Raw genomic sequence first — 17,500 nt, forward strand, 5'->3', positions numbered from 1 at the left:
TAATTAGATATCTCATGTATTAAAATGTATAAATGTATTTATATTTATAAACTATTTGTAATACAATTTTGTCTTTTAATGTAAACAGTCAGATATATAAACTGTACCTTTAAACAACACGAGCATTTATAGCAAATAAACAAATATAGATTTCTTGCTCGCATTCTGAGCCTTGTCTACCAAGTTCTTACACCCCTTTGATTGGTCACGCGCTCAACAGAAAGGGCTGCGATTGGCTCTTACTTGCTGGTGCTTTTCACAGATGAGTGACACTGATAAAGAACAGCGGCAATCACAGCTGATGCATGACAGACACAGTGGAGAAAACTCTGCAGACACGTGCTCGTGTCTGTACCCAGAAGTATCGTTGTAACAGCCAAGAGGAGAGGAAAAGTCATGGTCAAGCAGGTCAAATGGGCCACAGTGTAAGAAAGAGAAATGGAGTTTACTTTCATTCTCTCAATCACAGTGAAATAGGGGCTTCTGCTGTAAGTGTCAGTGAAAGACTGTCCAGCAAACACACACGCAGTGAAATTGTCCACAGCTTCTGCATTTTTAAGTAGTAGGAGCGTTATAAATAGTCGCGTTCGCCTCCCTCTCCATAGTAAGCTACGGTGACATAGCGCATATAAGATAAATGACGTTCGTACATAATAACCGGTTATGACTATTACTGAACCCATACCGAATTGTCTGCATCGCGGTGCACCGAAGAAACAATTAATTTTGACACCCCTAATATTTGCAGATATTTAAGAAACATGCCAAGCGAACATTCTTGCTTATCTGAAAAACAATGCTGAAGTCAGATATTCTGCTTTAAAAATGTCTGTTAGGTGCCGGAGCATCTTTGTTTTGGTCCCTTTAACCAGTCCAATGCCAGTTTAGCCAATTATATTTCAGCACCCCGAGTTGCCTTGGTGGAAAACAGCCCATTTTATTCATCCAGTCAGGAGGGCTTTCAAAGCATGCGTCTGTGACCGAAATGTGACTGTCGGTGGACAGTAGCAGACTCCAAAATGGGACACAGATTCAGAGTTCCACATGAGGCGGTTTTTAATTAGCAAATAATATAAATATTCCGATTGTAAACATTAGGTGAGCAGGTTATATTGTAGTGATAAGCAATTTGGCTGATTGCAGCAGACGTAACATGACAGAAATTTATATACAGCCATTCAGAAGCACAGAATAGAATTTACTGCACTCCAACTAAATGGTAAGGTTTATACTCTTGATTAATACAAATTAAACCTCTTTAACATTTAATAATGTAGATGCTGAATTACTGATGTGTGTTTGTTTACACTGAGTCACAGTTCTAAAGTTCAATTTTAAAGGTTTATTTTATTTTCAAGATCTGAGGTGAACTATCTGCTACTGCTTTGAGTAGTATGGCAATAAATGTCATGTAAAATGCCATTCAAACTCACATTATTAGCATTTAACACTAAATAAAGCCAATGAGGTGTACCTAAGGTGAACATTGATGGTTTTCTGTTGTTCGGCTGCAATTATAGAAGCTGTTTATAAAATATAAACTTCAGGTGTTGGTTAGAACAAAAAACTCCTTTTAATATGGATCATATTCCTTCTATTGCGAGCCGTTGCTTTTATTCAGAGCTTGAATTAAATAAGCCTTTATTCTTGATAGTCAGGCACGCTTCTTTTGATGTCATCAATCTAGAACCTGCATTTGCGTGATTTAAACCAGGCATTCAATACCTAGTACAACCACTGGGAGTCAAAGTTAAATACTGCACCTTTAAGTGCAATTTTGAAATGAGAGATTCCATGAATCTATATATAAAATCAGCTTTATGCAGGGTTTTTTTTCTGCAGATGCTGCTGGGAAGCAGATGGTTGACAGAAATTCTGCAACACTGCAAGTGGACTAAGGGGTTTCACATTCAGAGTTGAGGCCAAAAATATTCAAGTGGGTGGACTTCATTCTGTGCTTAGACTGTCATTTTATACTCAATATTACAAAATGTACTTTTCCCTCAGGCTAGTAGTTTGATTCTCTTCGTTATTCTTTTGTTCAGGGCCAAAAAAAAAAAAGAAAAGAGAATGATACGTTAAATCCAAGTTGGCTTAAATTACACATTATCATTTTCAAGACCAAACCTAAAAAAATACAAATAAATAAATAAATAAATAAATAAATAAATAGGTCACACTTTATTTTAAAATGTACAATTCATGCTATTAACAACCCTTTAACTAAGACCATTTACTTAATAAACTACTAATTAGCTAATTATCAATAGTTAGTAAGAAAGTAGTTAGGAGTTGGAGTATAAAATAAAATAATACTTTATAAGGGCCTTTAAAGATCTTAATAATAGGCAGTTCATAAGTCAGCAGTAAATAGTGTTAATTACAATCTACAATTAATTGTTTCCAAAAAAATGGTTTTAGGAGATCTATTTAGCAATGAAACTTCCCAATGGATGCTGTTTACTAGGCTAAGCCCACTCTAAGTGCATAAATGACAGTATTTTTATCAGGTGAGAACTCGTGAAGAGCTCATAAAATATTTAAAGCAACAAAAACAGTGCCTGGAATTCCTCCGCCACACACACAAATGAAGATGTGATGCAAAGACATGAGTGTCTGACGCCTTTGTTGACTTTCAAATATGGGAAGTGAAAAGATAAAGCAATATGCCTGCCTATTCTGCAATTGTATAAGTCGCCTCCTCTGACATCATGTCCTCTTTTTTTTTTATGTCTTTGGTCCATGTAGCATTTATATTTCAGTTGAACTGCACCAGAGATTAGTAGAAAGCAGACCAAGACTTATTTTTAGTGATTTCACTCGATTTGTTCAAGGATCAAAACAGCATGCACACTTATTCAAATATCAGACTAACAGAGCAATCACTCTAGAGTATGTTTTAATCAAACCAAGCCTGTCAGGTGTGAAAACTCGTAAAATGCACGACATTTTCCTATCAAAAATGCCAGATGCATCAGGGATGCACACAAAACCATTGAAAGAATCAAGGGTCTTTTTTGTCATTGCTTTGGATGGAGAGAATCTATTGTTCCAGCATTCATAAAAAAATAAATATTATTTACGAAACATCTGCTTCACAACAAAACTTTAACAACCTTTCTATTCCACCAAAGATTTTTATAGAGGAATAGAATATATATAAATTTATAAATATTAAAAATATAATATAAAATATTAATTAGACTTTAAATACATTTAAAAAAGCTAAATCTTAAATCTACATTTACATTGTCACTGAATCTAACAAATAACATCAATACACAAGCTTTCTGGCACTTGACTGAGTCGTAATTAGTATGTAAATGTAGAAAAGATGTGCTACAATCGAAATGTTGCATCTTAAGACGATAATAAACTAATCTTAAAGGGATAGTTGATGCAAAAATAATATTTCCTCATCATTTACTTGCACTTGTTCTATCTTTCTTCTGTTGAACACAAAACAGGATTTTCTGATGAATGTTGAAAAGCAGCCATTGACCTCCACAGTAGGAGGAACAAAAAAAAAACACTACAGAGGTCATAGTGTGTTTTCTTTCCAACATTTTTCAGTTTTTTATGTTGGACTGGGCATTAAGGGTAGGGCGGTAGGTAGTTCTGTTGTATCACAGCAAGAAGGTTGCTGGTTCAAGCCTCGACTGGACCAGCAGACGAGTTGGCATTTGTGTATTGAGTTTGCATGTTCTCCCCTTGTTCGTGTGGGTTTCCTCCTCATGCTCCGGTTTCCCCCACAAATCCAAAGACATGCAGCATAGGTGAATTGGGTATGCTAAATTGTTCATAGTGTATGTGTGTGAATGACAGGGTAAGGGTGTTTCCCAGTGATGGGTTGCAGCTGGAAGGTAATCCACTGTGTAAAACATATGCTGGATAAGTTGACGATTCATTCCGCTGTGACGACCCCTGTTTAATAAAGGAACTAAGCCGAAATGAAAATGAATGAATGAATGTTCAACACAAGTACTAAAACTTAAACAGTTTAGAATCAAGTGGAGGGTGAGTAAGGGTACTTTTGGTCCGCACCCAGGTCCATCTGACATCAGAGTACGATACGTTTAGCTAGTGTGAACGCGTCTTCTGAACACGAACCGAGCAGAAGTCCAGCTGAAAGAGGTGGTCTGGGGTACGGTTCGTGCAAACTCTGGTTTCATACCAAAAGCAATCATACCAAATAACGGAAGTGAACCGCCAAATGTACAACAAACTTTAGTTTTCATAATGTTCATTCGTTTGTGTGTGTGTGTCTATCACGTACTGCGCCTTGTTGACAAGCGGGACTGAGCCAGGGCCATCACAGTGATAAATGTCTGCTTGTCTCCCCCAAAAAAAGTAAAAGCAGAATGACCGCGATGAGCATATGTCTTTTCATTTTGGCACTTTGCTTTTGTGTCCATCACATAGCAACAGCCATACACACAACAGCTCAATGGAAAAAAAAGACAGTGCGAACACAAACCAACCGAGATGGTGACAAGGGGGGGGACAATCAAACTTGGGTACAGTCCTGGCAATTGAACCAAGTGTGAAAGTTTCTTCCTAACATGTAGCAAATCTATTCGTTGGTTGTTGAATATTTATTTGACATCAACAACTGACATAAAGTAAGTTCCTAGGTTAAATTAGCAAAATATTACATTTTGGAGTCTAATTAATTCTAAAATAATTAATTCAAATGAATGTATTAAATTTTAGGTGGCGTGGTGGCACAGTGGGTAGCGCTGTCAACTTACAGCCAGAAGGTTGCTGGTCCAAGCCTCGGCTGGGTATGTTGCCGTTTCGTGTGGAGTTTGCATGTTTTCACCATGTTCATGTGGGTTTCCTCCAGGTGCTCCAGTTTCCCCCACAGTCCAAAGATATGCACTATAGAATTGGGTAAGCTAAATTGGCTGTAGTGTATGTGTGTAAATGAAAGTGTATTGGTGTTTCCCAGTGATGGGTTGCAGCTGAAAGGGCATCTGCTGGAAAAGTTCATTCCACTGTGGCAACCCCTGATTAATAAAGAGACTAGGTCAAAAAGAAAACGAATGAAGGAATTAATTACATTTTATTTCAATGAGTTGAAAAAACATTGGGTTGATGAAATACATCCGTAATTTAAAGGAAAGCTTTCCCTCCAAACCTAATGTCAGATTTACTAAAAGCTTTCAGTGTAAAAACAAAAAAGTAAATAAAATAAAAAAACACAACTGTAAACATTTACTATAGATGAAGTGAAAATACATGTTCAAAAAGCAAAGATTATTTAGCGACTGACCTTTATAGAATGGACATTTCTACGAGTTTCCTTTTCAAACAGAGACAAGTTTTTCAATGAATCTTGCATTTTTATTGAGTTCTTTCAATCCAAATTTGGCTGACGCATCAACAAACTCAACATCTTAAGTTTTACATTTTTCATTTTATTATTATTTTATTGGTCACACTTTACAATAAGGTTCATTAGTTAATGTTAATTAATGCATTTACTAACATGAACAAATAATGAACAATACATATACTACTGTATTTGTTCACGTTAGTTAACGTTAGTTAATGAAAATACAGTAGTTCATTGTTAGTTCACGTTAACTCATGGTACATTAACTAATGTTAACAAGCATGGACTTAGATGTTTAACAATGAATTAGTAAATGTTCACTTATGATTAATAAATGCTGTACATGTGTTGTTCATGATTAGTTCATGTTAGTAAATGCATTAACTAATGAACCTTATAGTAAAGTGTTACCATTTTATTATTATTCCAACAACTCCCATCAGCACTTTAACGCCCTATTCACTCGGGGCTTCAGCGTCAACGCTTGACAGAGGGCGTGTCTGAAGTTGGAGCTGAAACGATCGTCATAGAAGCGTCAGCCAATGAAATTCAGTCAGCAATAGGCCACTGTCTGAGCTGGTGTATTTGCATACAGCGATCTGATTGGCTGACGCTTCTGTCGGCGCTTGAAAAGTTGAGCTAGTCCCAACTTCTGCAGCGAGGAACGCTTCTGAAGCGGCGCCGACGGATCCACAATGCAGTTCGGCAACGCCTGACGTCACCCATTCAAAGTGAATGGGAAGTGTTGACGCTGACGCCCCGTGTGAATAGGGCGTAATGGGAATGTGGACTAATTTTTCTTATTTAGTGAACATGGCCATAAGTAGTGTACTTGCTACACTGAAAACAATGGATTTACTAATTCTATTAAGGCAGTACTTAAATTGTAAATGAATAATTTCTGGAACAATACCAGCAAATAAAAGTTACTGTGACAGACGCCAACCACACAATTTCAGTTTTCCCAGAACATGACATTATTAAGGGTTATAGCGAGGAAAAAAATAAAAAATTTCAATGTTTTGTGCAATATAACATTATGGGTCAACTATGGGTTAAAAAAAACAAAAAAACAAAAAACAAACACGTAGCCACAAACATAAAACATATGAAACATCACTATTCAGTATAAAAACACCACTGACATTCAGTTACTTCACTGTTACGTGCCAAGCCAAAATGACTCACTCTGTTTAAAATCAGCCCATTCCAATTGTTTACAACCACCTAAAATTTAGTAAATCCAATTAATACATTTTTCTAAGTTTTTTTTGTGTGATCCTCATGCGAGACCTGGCCTAAATCATCCCATTTCCCCTCTGTTTCCCCCAACAGTTGCAAAAGACCCCAGATTAAATTTTGAGAAACATGAAATACAAAAGAAAGAGACAAACCACATTTCATAAAGAGAACTAAGGTTAACCTTTCCACGGTCACACTAACCAAATCAATAAGAGATTCAATATCGGTGAGACAAAGAGCTCCTGTCAGCCTGCAGGATGGACCTCTGTGGACCTCTACGAGAACTAATCAGCTCAATGCAATCACACTGAGAGAAGAGAAACAAGCCTCGCCTTCTCCTACGCCTCGACTGGCCAGAGAAAACGTGATGCTCGTTGTGAGTCACACGCACCTCCTATAAGCTGATCAGGCCACACCGACAGCTATTAACAGAGACATTTGCATAGATATCAGAGTCACACCTCTGAAACAAGATTAAAAGACTCAAAAATGAGCACTAGGGCGTTCACTTTTTAGCTGGAAATGAGTAATGATGTGCAATAAAGCAGCATTCAATATGGAGACCTTCATAAACACTGCAAAAATGAAATATTAGCCCTAGCTGTTTAGATGACAGCCTTGCAACCGACATTAAAAGGGTCATGATGTGAAAAATCCAATTTGTCTTGATCTTTTGACAGATTAAAGGCTTTTTCTTAAATCATCCAGCAAGTTCTAAAGCTTTAAATGCCCTCCTCATCATAAACAGGGATGCTGTTAAAAAAATAAAGAAAGAAATACATAAATAAATCACACTGATGTGATTGATTTCTTTTAGTCCTTAAGCTTTACATTGTTTATTTTAAATTCCAGCAGTTGGTTTTGCCCCAAAATTGCAACATCACTTTAATGGGAATGTGGACTAATTTCTCTTGCTTAGTTAAAGTCCACATAAATCAGAAGCTGCGACCGTTTTGTTCTATACTGTGACGCAGTTCCTAGAGAAACAGAATATTAAGGCCCAATCCCAATTCTATTATTGTACCCCAACCCCTTCCCCTTGGCCCCTTGAAATGGAGTGTGAAGCTGTGCAACCGAGAATAAAGGGGTCATGATGTGAAAAATCCAATCTGTCTTGATCTTTTGACATATTAAAGGCCCTTTTCTCAAAAAAACATCCAGCAAGTTCTGAAGCTTTAAATGCCCTCCTCGTCATAAATAGTGTAGATGTTAAAAAATAAATGAATAAATAAAATCGATCGCATCACAAAAAGCTAAATTATCTAAATACAAACAAACAAATAAATAATCATTGCTGTTCTATAGAGGATACTGCATTCAAATGCAATATTAGGGTGTTCACTTCGTCAGTGTTCTCTGTGTGTTTTATGATGACTGACAAACAGGACAACAAAACAGTTAGAATCAAGACTTCATCTAGTTTAAACAGCTCGTTTGACTTTCTGCTCAGATTCCTGGATATTATGGTTAATATTTAGATCACATCCCAGTTGTACTGTTTCTGACAGCAGCTACATGAAAATTATAAATAATTCAAAAACACTTGATCTATGAATGACTTTCACATACACACACAAAAGTTTCATATGGAAAACTGTCAAAACACTTGTGTAGTGATGAGTTTAGCGACAGGGGATTGTCTATGAAAGCCCACAGAGTGAATTTTATGTGAAATCTGGATTTTTTAATTTTTTAATTGTTTGGTTTTGTAAGGATTAGTTAAAAGCTATTATAATAATCAGTATAATGCTGAAAACTCTATTATGTACATTAACGTTAATGTGTGGTGCAAAAAAAAAAATATTAAATTTAAAAATAAAAAAAAAATAAAAAACTGTAAACTGTAGCCAGGCTTCCATCCTAACGTGAAGCAAATCTGTTTAAAGTTTGCAAAAAAAATAATAAAAAAAAAAGAAGAGAAAAGTGAATTGGCCATCAAGTCACCTTAAGTGAGCTTAAAAACATTTTTGCAAATTAAGGAATTTGAACTCAATTTGGCATTTAAGTCACTTGTTTCTCATCTGATACTTCAAAATGCACATTCACACAGGGTGTTGGAAACCTAGCTAGTGTCATATAATAGAGTTGCACGATTCTAGCTAAAATGAGAATCAAGACTTTTTTTGCTTAATATAAAGGTCAAGATTTTCTCACGATTCTAGAGACGCAAAATAAAGGTTAATATGAGCAGGTTATTTTTATAGTCATTTCCCAAACATATGGTAAAACAACAATAATAATATTATGTGTAGGTCTACTGTTGGTTGAAATGCTGAATTTTGAACAGACTTTAAATTTGTCCTGGCCATTAATGCACAGTAAAGTGATGACATCAGAATACAACCATTCATAATTCTGATGTTGAATTATTATGTTTGAGACATGCTTGCAATTTGACAACATTATTAGACCATTTTTTCCAGACTTTTGTCATTATCAGATTCCCTCCTGCATTATCAACATTATATGGGCTAGAGTAGTTATACTGACGCTATTAAACATTTATTCTCATGCACAAAATTCTGTGTTCGCTATGAAAGAAAAAACATATTAAATGCTGGTTATAATTTTTATTGTAAAATGCTGTACGATTATTTAAATGACGTGCATGCTTTCGGTTTCATTTTCACTGCTAAGTGCGGTTCATGCTCCCAAACGATCATTCTGTGCCACAAACTGAATGTTATTAACAACTTTATTACCTGTTAGTCACAGCCTATGCTGATTCTGTTCACTAAAGTAGACTTCATTCACAGGCGCGCAACGGCCCTTCCTCTCTGTGGTAACAGCTCGCAGTCAGCTCATGTCACGACAAAACTGCCATTGACATCCATCAGGTAATTTTTGCTACAACTACAAATGTCAATGTCAGTTTTTTTATCCAACAATCTTTAGAATATCTTGTTTTGTGTTGAACAAAAAAAAAAAGAAAGTAATACACGTGTAGAACTACTTGAGAGTTAGTAAATGGTGAGGAAATGTTCATAATTGAGTGACTAATTATGTCAGTTAGATGTAATCTTATAATTAATCCTTTAATTATAGTCAAAACTTGCAAAACTTGTTTTTATTTTTAAGATGACAATAAATTGCTGTACTAAAACGTAACAAAAATGAGGTCTTGAGCCAACAACAGCATACTAATGTCTGTATATGGATATCATAAAATCATTTTACATAAATAGCGAGTAACAGCAGAGTCACTCGCTATTTTCAAGAAATGACTAAAAACTCAACTATTTAGTCTCCACTTCACTTCCTAATCTGCAATTGCCTCTCTGGATATCACACTAACTGTAGCCCAAAAAAAATAAATAAAAAAAAATACTACTAATACTTTCCTTCTTAGACTTTACAGACCAGGGGCCTCATGTACGAAGACTTGCGTGGAAATCTTACTAAAACATTGCGTACGCACCAAAAAAAAATTCAGATGTATAAAACACTGCGTACGCCGAATCTCACGCATATTCTTTTGTACATCTGAATGAACGTGAAACTGAGCGCAACATGCACGAGCACAAAACCCCTCCCTGCCTCCTCCCCCGTATGAATATGCTAATGACTATGCTAATGGCAAAACCCAACGAAAAAGCAATGGCAAAATCAAGCAAAAAGAGAAACTTTGAACAGAATGTGAATTGGAGGTGCTGCTTACGGAGGTAGACCGGAGAAAAGCGGTGTTATTTGCAAGTTTGTTCTCCGGAATTAACAACAAAAGAAAAAAAAATAGAGAGTTTAGCTGATGCGGTTAACACAGTTGGGTCTGAACATCGCACTGAGTGCATTAAAAAAAGATATAGAGTGGTTATATCTGTAAAATGTTGCACTACCCTTAGAAGTGTCAGTGGCGCATCTCGTTAGACGCATGTGATCATGAATTGACACGTTCGAGCATGAACTCGGCTCGAATCCAGCCTCAGATGAACTCTTTCTTCTTTTTTTCGCCGCTACATATCAGATTTTGCCCACTATTTATCACGAGAAAGACAAGTAGGAATCATCAATAAGTTTTTGCATCATATTTTATTTGCACATTTATAGAATGGAAATGTTTCTGAATCACGCATGCAAATTCATCTTCAGATAGTGTCTTTATAGCAATGTGCGTGTGGTAGATTGCTCAGATTACATTGGGAAAACAGGCGACCGCTGCAAATTGTGCTTTAATGTTTAGCTGGTCAACTGTATGGTATGGAAACCTTACATACCTGCTAGATGAACCCGTCTCATACAGCTGCCATTGCAAGGCTCAGACACTTTGTAGAGAGGAATTTAACACAACTGCATCTAGGAGTCGCCAATGGAAATAAAACAGACACGCACAAAAAATGTGTGTACGCCAGCCATAAAGCTGCCGTGAAGTTGCGCACATTCCCACGTTCAGTTCATTGTTAGTAAATCCAAACGTGAACGATTCTGAGCGTGAAACCTGGCGTACGCAAATTTTTTGTGCGTACGCAGCATTGATACATGAGGCCCCTGAAACTTGCCTATAGCACTTATTGTTGCTCTTAGAGTTGTGTAAATTGCTTCCTTGTCCTCATTTGTAAGTCGCTTTGGATAAAAGCGTCTGCTAAATGACTAAATGTAAATGTAAATGCAGATACTATGAATAATACATTAGAATTTCACTATATTTGAATTGCAGATATAAATCACTTGGAGTAACCTGGAGCTTAGTTTAAACTGGTTGGAACTGGTTAAGAGCTGAGGTTTGGTCACAACAACACCTCCTCTTATACTATAAGTCGATAGATCGTAATGCTTAACAGTAGAATTAATCAATCTGATGCAGTAAGCAACTCACCAACACACATGCATTGCACACAGATGCAGAAACACCAGGTGGGGAAATGGAACTGTCAGCGGCTTCATTGTTACGAGCGAAGCACGCTGGGAAACAGTTTATTTGCTTCCTCAGTAAATGTTGATGAGGGACCAGAGATGAAAACGCGAGGAAAAAACAAGGAAACACAAGCATGCTCTGCTATTGTGCTCTAAAGGAAAAGCGCTCTCTGAAGTACTCTTTCCAGCTTGGCACACCCATCGCATGACAACAGGAAACGAAAAGAGAAAGGAAATGCTGATGTGCGGCAGTTATTAAGTTACTATATTACACACTTTCAATTCTTACACACACACATTCACACACTGCTCAAGTTTAATTTGCTTTATAGGCATGACATTTTTACAGTATTGCCGAAGCATTTTAACACGGGGTTTCTGCAGGTTTCTTCAAATCAAATTTAAGACTTTTTAAGACTCTTTCAAAATCATTATGAATTAAATTTTAGACTTATACAGGTTTTAACTCCAACTTCCCTTAACACACCTGCAAGGATGTTTCTAGAAAGCCTAGTGAGAGCTTGATTAGCTAGCCCAGGTGTGTCTGATTGGGGTTGGAACTAAACTTTGCAGGATACCGGCTCTCCAGGACCGAGCTTGGACATGCCTGATGTAAAGGGATGAGTTGCTTTAGTTTTCTTTCCCTGATTAGGGAGTTTAATTTGGACAATTTGCTGTAAAAAATGTCTGAGCTATTGTGAATTAGCAATAAAATCTTATTATGTATATAAAAAAATAAGTTTTGAGATGGATTATAGGTGATTGGGTCGCTTTACTTGGACACAGGGAAATTAAGACCCGTTTTAAATGATTTAATACCTACAACTAGGGATGCTCCGATCAATCGGCTAGAGATCGGTCTCGGCCAATAAACACATTTTATGACTCGATCAGGGGCCTGTTTCGGTAAGGAGGTTCAACCAACTCGGGGCTTAAACTTGAACTCGGAGTTGATTTACCGAGAGATTAAAAACTCAGTTTTGTGTTTTAGAACAGCTGATCAGAGTTACAATAGGTCAATTAGCTTTAAGTAGACTAAAGCTGCAGTCATACTAAAGTTTGTGCGTGCCAAATTCTGTCGTGCGGAGCTGCGAAAAGGGGCGGGATTAAACAAGATGATTAGACATTAAAAAAAGCGAGCAATTTCTCAATGTTTTAAATTTTTTTCCAGAGAGGTCGCGTTTTGATCCTCGACCTCACGCAGTCAAGTGATGCGATTTCGCAGGTCAGAGTTTACCAAGCTTGAACTTTGCACCGTAGCAACCTGCGAAACTTGACGCATGACCCTGCGTTTCTGGTCTAACGCATTTGCGTGCGTATGAATGGAAGTCTATGGGGAGAAAAGCCCAGTGTGACCGCAGCTTTATTCAGAGTTAAGCGCGCACACCACAACTATAAAAAGGCATTATCAATGGAGCGCAGATATTACGAGTCACCATGGCAAAATCTGAAAAAAGAGATCAGCATTTCTGTCTCCAGCTGAGCTTGATGTGCTCATGCAAAGTTATAGCCAGGGCTAGACGGAATCTGTGGACATTTTTTGCTATTTCTGCGGAGAATTTTGGTAAAAATCTGCGGATTTCTGCTGAATTATTTTGGGAGTATCCAGCGGAGTATCATAACTAAAACCTTAATATATTAAATAAAAAGTAATAAGTTACTGAATAAAAACTGAATAAATTCAGATTTACAAATTTACTCAAGTAAATAAACAGATTTAGTAATGGGCTAAAAATCAGCAGAAATCTGCGGAATTCTGCGGAAAATCTGCGGAATTCTGCGCGTGCAAATTCCGTGCGTGTGGGCAAAGTTATAGCTAATATAAGCATACAGTATATTTAAAAAAGCAACACCACTGCATCAGTGAAACAGAGACAGTTAGTGAGGGAAAACAGCTGCTCAAGTTAAAGCGTAAGTTTACATTTAAATATTTAAGTATAATAAAAAAAAGTTATGTAATGTGTGATGTTTATTGACTTTTCATGTGAAAAAGTAGGGAATTAGCCATAATTTTGAAGTAATTTCAGATGTAATTGCATTAAATTACATAAAACAGGCACAATTTCTTACCATTCTTTGTTTGTTTATTATTACTTTCCGTAAAGCTGCTTCTGACCATGGCAGGTTCATACTAGATGGTAATAAAAGATGTGTTTAGGGGATTATACGCAACATCCTTCCTTTATTCTCTTAAGGCCGGCTCACAAAGTGCAATTTTTTTTTTGTAATCCTGAACGATTGTAGCAAGTCAGACTGCACGAACATGGCTCCCATGTCACACTGTAAGATTTCATCTGTCATAAAGTCAGACTGAACGACAATGAAGACGCACCAAACATGAAAGAAAACGCCCCCGGAGTTTGATGTTCTCTTAAGGCCGGCTCACAAAGTGCAATTTTTTTTTGTAATCCTGAACGATTGTAGCAAGTCAGACCGCACGAACATGGCTCCCATGTCACACTGTAAGATTTCATCTGTCATAAAGTCAGACTGAACGACAATGAAGACGCACCAAACATGAAAGAAAACGCCCCCGGAGTTTGATGTCATCCACCTGTGCCACTTTCACTATTCTGCATTCTAAAAATGATTTCTCACAGCAAACGTAACAATCTGTAGCATCAATTTTGCACACAGCGTGTCTCAATAATAAAACTAGAAAGAAAGAAAAACTGTTTCGACATTTCCTCGCAGTCATTTGAATTGCAGCATGGATTACGAGATCAAATTCAGAGCTTCTATTGGTTCTTGGATTAAAGCTCATCACAGCTGTTGTCACACAGCAGTAAAGTGTCTGAAATCTTCTGACACGGCCAGAACTATATCCGAGGAAAAATCTGATAGCAACAGCCATTAAGCGCCTGTCAGTGAACATGTCAAACCAGCCTGATCTCACGAGAAAACGTACGTATTTTACGTTTTGCCAGTTTAGTGGCTAATTCGTACGAGTTCAGTCGTACGAAATGGTACGATTTTAAAAAGGAGGCGTGGCACCTGACCCCACCCCTAACCCCAACCGTCATTGGGGGATAAGCAAATCGTACTAAATTGTACGAATTAGATTGTACGAATTCATACGAATTAGCCACTAAATGAAAAAGTTAGGAATTGCCGTGAGATTGTGTTGGTCAAACCAACGATCAGAGATCACAGATTTTATCCTATATTCAGGAATCTTTTAGGATTTCCCAAATTTGTCTCAGATGACAAAATCGTAGCTGAAATCTCACAGTGTGAGCAGGGCTTTAGGTAAAGAGAGATCTACACTTAAAGGTTTATAAACACTCGAGTACTTTTTTGAGATGTTAACAGATTTGTGTGTGTTAAGCATCAGTTAAGACAACATTAGCACCTGTTAGCTTTAATTTTGGGAAAACTGCATAATTTGGAGCTTTTGTCAGCTAAATTCTACTTGCGGGTTTAAAATGATTTTAGGGGGGGGATCAAAATCCGTGACGTAGCGCAAAACTGAAAGTGGAGTGATGATGCGTCGGTTTCTCATTATTATTATTATTATTAATAACAGAGTTTTCTTATCCTATGAGAAGAGCCAGCTTCTTAATTATTTATTACTGCCTATGCTTTGCGAAGGCAAGACAGATCTGCCAGTGCCAAACTGTGAGACTATGCTGATGACTGGGTGAGACCGCTTTCACGGTCACACGGCACACAGTATTTAGCTGTACATGAAGGGTCGTACATGTTTGTTACCATGATCCACAGGGTTTGTTGTACGTTTTTCCCCGCGATCCTGTCAGGGCCGATACAGCCAAGCTGTTTGTGTGCAGCAAGCACTTTTGTCAGGAGAGCTGTACAAGAATTAGAGTATATCAGTTGAGTTCGTTCACATCGCTGTGCGGCTGTGTTTGCCTAAATACTCCAGATTACCAACAGGGTTAATAATTGAAATAGGCAGGGCAAGAGACCTGCTGCATTAAGTCTGCGTTCAGACCCGGCGATTGAAGAGGAGAGAAGTCCTCATTTAGTGTTTATATAAACACAATTGTCATTATGATATAAATTGTGGTTATGCTTTTAATGAATAATAATGAAATTACGAACAACAAATGTAGCAGGGCATTAAATTACTGTTTATTTCTTTGCATTTTAACTTTGTAAACTATAAAATCGTGTGTCTCCTCACGGTTTGCGTCTCATTTTGTGAGCTAACTGACAACAGTTGTTCGCTTCTCCTTCTCCCCTGCTCTATTGGCCACGCCTACTCCTGCCTCTGCTCTCAAAGCTCCATACCTATTATAACGCTTTTTTTTTTTTTAATTCTTAAGGGAGACCTGAGCCAAAAGTGGGGGGTTTTATGGCCCTTTAAGTAGCATACTTGTGAAAATGTGTTTTATGCATTATAAAGCTTCATAATTGGTACACTGTATCGGCCGATCACAATCACAAGAAATCAGTACTCAGTATCGGCTGCAAAAATCCTGATCAAAGCATCCCTAGCTACAACACAATATTTCAGTGAATTGGACTTTTTAAGGCCTACAATTTTGCTTTTGAAATTTTAGACATTTTAAGACTCCGCAGACTCCCTGTGACTAAGAATGAATAAATAAATACATTTACATCGTTAAAGTAACAAAATATACAATAATGGAAGAATAAAATATGACAAAGAAAAGGAGGATAAATGAAAATAGGTAGAAAAAAAACAACAATACCTCTAAAATCAACATTAAAAGTTACAATTGTAAACTGTGTACAGTTGAAGACAGAATTATTTTTTCTCCCAATCTCTGTTTAACGGAGAGACAATTTTCAACACATTTCTAAACATAATAATTTTAATAACTCATTTCTAATAACTGATTTATTTTATCTTTGCCATGATGACAGTAAATAACATTTGACTAGATATTTTTTGAGATACCAGTATTCAGTTTAAAGTGACATTTAAAGGCTTAAAAAGGTTAATTAGGTTAACAAGGCAGGTTAGGGTAATTAGGCAAGTTATTGTATAATGATGGTTTGTTCTGAAGACTATTGAAAAAAATAGCTTAAAGGGGCTAATAATGTTGACCTTAAAATGGCTTTTAAATAATTAAAAACTGCTTTTATTCTAGCCGAAATAAAACGACTTTCTTCAGAAGAAAAAATATTATCGTACATGCTGTGAAAAATTCCTTGCTCTGTTAAGCATAATTTGGGAAATATTTAAAATAGAATAAAAAGGTAAATAAGACAAATTAATTTAAAGGATAAATTAAATGTCTATTTTATCTCTCCCACACATGAAGTTTGGTGGGGGAAGGTTTAAACGAAGCTCATGAGCCTGTTCCTGCTTTGCTTTTATTTGTGTGATGCTCTGATCTCATTTTCCTTCTATTGTTGGCGTCAACACAGCTGCAAGAGGATACAACACACAGGAAAACGTGCTTACAAACACTCTCGCTCACTTCACTGCTGGGGTTTAAATGAGATCCTGCAGTTTGTGGTTATCTCTGTGAAATTAAAAGAGCCACTTCTGCATCACTTGTAATTTCTCTGATGCATACGGACAATAGCATATGACGCAACTGTATTGTTTTGTATTGTATTGCTGCTCCAGAGAGATTTTTCAAACAAGGTCAATTTCAACAAAACTAAACTGAAAGATGGGAAAGAGCTTTTACAGGCCTTTCAAATTCATCTTTTTTTAAATATATATATATATATATATATATATATATATATATATATATATATATATATATATATTTATATATATATTTATATATATATATATATATTTATATCTATATATATATATATTTATATATATATATATATATATATATATATATATATATATATATATATATATATATATATATATATATATATATATATTAGTTTTATTATTTTTTGGGTCATATTTTTACATTTTTGAGTACATTTATTACATTGCATTTTTGGTACAAAATTAATTTAGCTTTTTTAACATTCATTAATTAATTTAATATGCATATATTTTAACAAACTATTTTATAACTACAGAAAAGGTCACAATTGCATCTATATATTTTAAATATATTTTAGTTAATATAAAAATTATGCAAGAGAAAAAAAATATTAATT

At 36.2% G+C, this 17,500-nt stretch overlaps 2 protein-coding genes across 2 annotated transcripts in view; both read right to left on the reverse strand.

Moving 5' to 3' along the window:
* The window catches only part of ftr05 (finTRIM family, member 5), a 393,850-nt gene that overhangs the window by 104,868 nt on the left and 271,482 nt on the right, over positions 1-17,500 (reverse strand). The window lies entirely within an intron of this gene.
* The window catches only part of ap1s3b (adaptor related protein complex 1 subunit sigma 3b), a 33,228-nt gene that overhangs the window by 14,592 nt on the left and 1,136 nt on the right, over positions 1-17,500 (reverse strand).

Source organism: Danio rerio, chromosome 2 (genome assembly GCF_052040795.2).
Source record: "Danio rerio strain M-AB ecotype USA chromosome 2, GRCz13ab, whole genome shotgun sequence".
Taxonomy (NCBI): Eukaryota; Metazoa; Chordata; class Actinopteri; order Cypriniformes; family Danionidae; genus Danio; species Danio rerio.